Source organism: Schistocerca nitens, chromosome 2 (assembly GCF_023898315.1).
Source record: "Schistocerca nitens isolate TAMUIC-IGC-003100 chromosome 2, iqSchNite1.1, whole genome shotgun sequence".
In the NCBI taxonomy this organism is placed as follows: Eukaryota; Metazoa; Arthropoda; class Insecta; order Orthoptera; family Acrididae; genus Schistocerca; species Schistocerca nitens.
The window spans coordinates 806,088,773-806,090,683 of record NC_064615.1 but is presented as its reverse complement, the minus strand read 5'-3'; the positions used below and the strand labels follow the sequence as shown (position 1 = coordinate 806,090,683).

The 1,911-nt window shown below is 45.3% G+C and overlaps 1 non-coding gene across 1 annotated transcript; it reads right to left on the bottom strand.

Moving 5' to 3' along the window:
* Positions 1 to 1,594: 1,594 nt before the first annotated feature.
* Positions 1,595 to 1,701, bottom strand: LOC126237728 (U6 spliceosomal RNA). The gene has a single exon (XR_007545184.1). It is a non-coding gene; the product is annotated as a U6 spliceosomal RNA (small nuclear RNA).
* Between the last annotated feature and the right edge of the window lie 210 nt (positions 1,702 to 1,911).

The following is a 1,911-nucleotide window of genomic DNA, read 5'->3' as shown; positions in this document are numbered from 1 at the left end:
AAGGTCTGCAATACATTCTGGATATTCTAATTTTCATTCCTGCACTCCTCTCTCCTTCTAGATTTTCTGAACAATGAACCCCATCTCTCGAGTGTTGTGAGCTTTGTGCTCTTTCATTGTTAACTAAATCTTCAAAGTCTTTTTGCAAGCTATCGTAATATCGGTTCGTACCAAATTTTCAGTATCCATCGCACATATGACTGCAAAATTGATACTGAGAATTCTGATCCTTCGTCTCTATCACCCACATTCATTTTTAAAGTCCTGCCACGATAGATCGTTAGACTGCCTCTTTTCGAGCAAACAGCCACTGGATCTGTGAACATTGTACATACCACGAACTAATGGTGAATGGTAAACAGCGCTGACACTGCGCTTGTGCCAAAATGAAGCCGCGCAGGGTAGCCGCTCGGTCTGATGCGCCTTGTCACGGTCCACGCGGCTGCCTCCGTCGGAGGTTAGAGTTCTCCCTCGGTCATGGGTGTGTACGTTGTACTTAGCGTAAGTTAGTTTAAGTTAGATTAAGTAGTGTGTAAGCTTAGGGATCGATGACCTCAGCAGTTTGGTCACATAAGATCTTACCGCAAATTTCCAAATTTTCCAAAATGAAGAGGGTTGTGCCGGCCGAAAAATGCCATACCGCAGGAATAAATGAAATATCACGCTGTACCGAGTACCTCGGGAAGAAACGACCAAAGCCGACACAGTCCGAGTCTCGATCGGCAAAAGGCTGGCACACGGCCCCACATCTGACCCGGTTGAAGTTTGGCACGTCGTGGTCAGCCCTGCCTTACAGTAACTCGTGAGGCGAGTTATCGTTTCCTCTCACGAGATTCTGTATCCCAGTAATTATCGAACCACCGTTAGCCCGTTAAGCACCCGTGCCGGCAGTGTGCTGTAGCGGTGTTTCCATACCTGTTCAAATCCTAATTGCTTCTTGAGTGAACTGACACTTAACGAGCATAAATTAGCAAACCATCACGTTCTTTAATACACTGACTGACACAAAAAGTAAAGCAGCCAGACGACACTGTCAGATGTCACCCCAACTTCGTACTCCATCGACAGGTATGTAAATGATGAGAGTTGCAATCCTCTATCACAAACAGAATGGGGTTCAGAGTCCATTAGCGTTTTTTATTTTTAGAATTTTTACCAGGCCTGGTAGGATATAAACGACATATGAGCAGCATCTGATGTTGAATGATCACTACAAAGGACATGGAGATGTCGCGTAATAATCTGAGACAACGTTATCAGCAGCTGACAGAGGTTGAAGGGGGCCTTATTGTGTACATCGATTTGGTCGGCTGGTCCAGTCGTACAGTATCCAGGTTTGTGAGGCATTCATGTGTGACAGGGGCCTCATACTGGATTCCATGGGAAAGTGAGGGCACGCATGCTCGTTGTTCAAGTTCCATTTTTTTTTTTTTTTTTTTTGTAGACTCATTTTGTTCGCTTTTGTTCATTGCATCTGCTCGGGGCGGACGTCACAAGACACCCGTTTTAGTTCATTGTTGATCCATTAACTCAGTTTTTTTATTACAGAGGGCAGCTAACCCTCTGACCGAACACGCTGAGCTACCGTGCCGGCAATAATGTGGAACGCTTCACGATTTTGCGTGTCATCCTTGCGCAGGGCCCATGCTAATCTTCATTGCATCGTTCCAATTTTAGTATACGTACTGCAGAAGCAAGTACGAAACGCCTTCCTTTTAAAGATTTCCAGCCCAAATCCTGCATCATTTCTGTGACATACCCTCCCATATTTCGCGATAATACAAAACGTGCTGCCTTTCTTTGAACTTTTTCGATATACTCCGTCGGTCCTATCTGGTAAGGATGCCACACCGCGCAGCAGTATTCTAAAAGAGGACGGACAAGGGTAGTGTAGGCAGTCTCCTTAGTAAA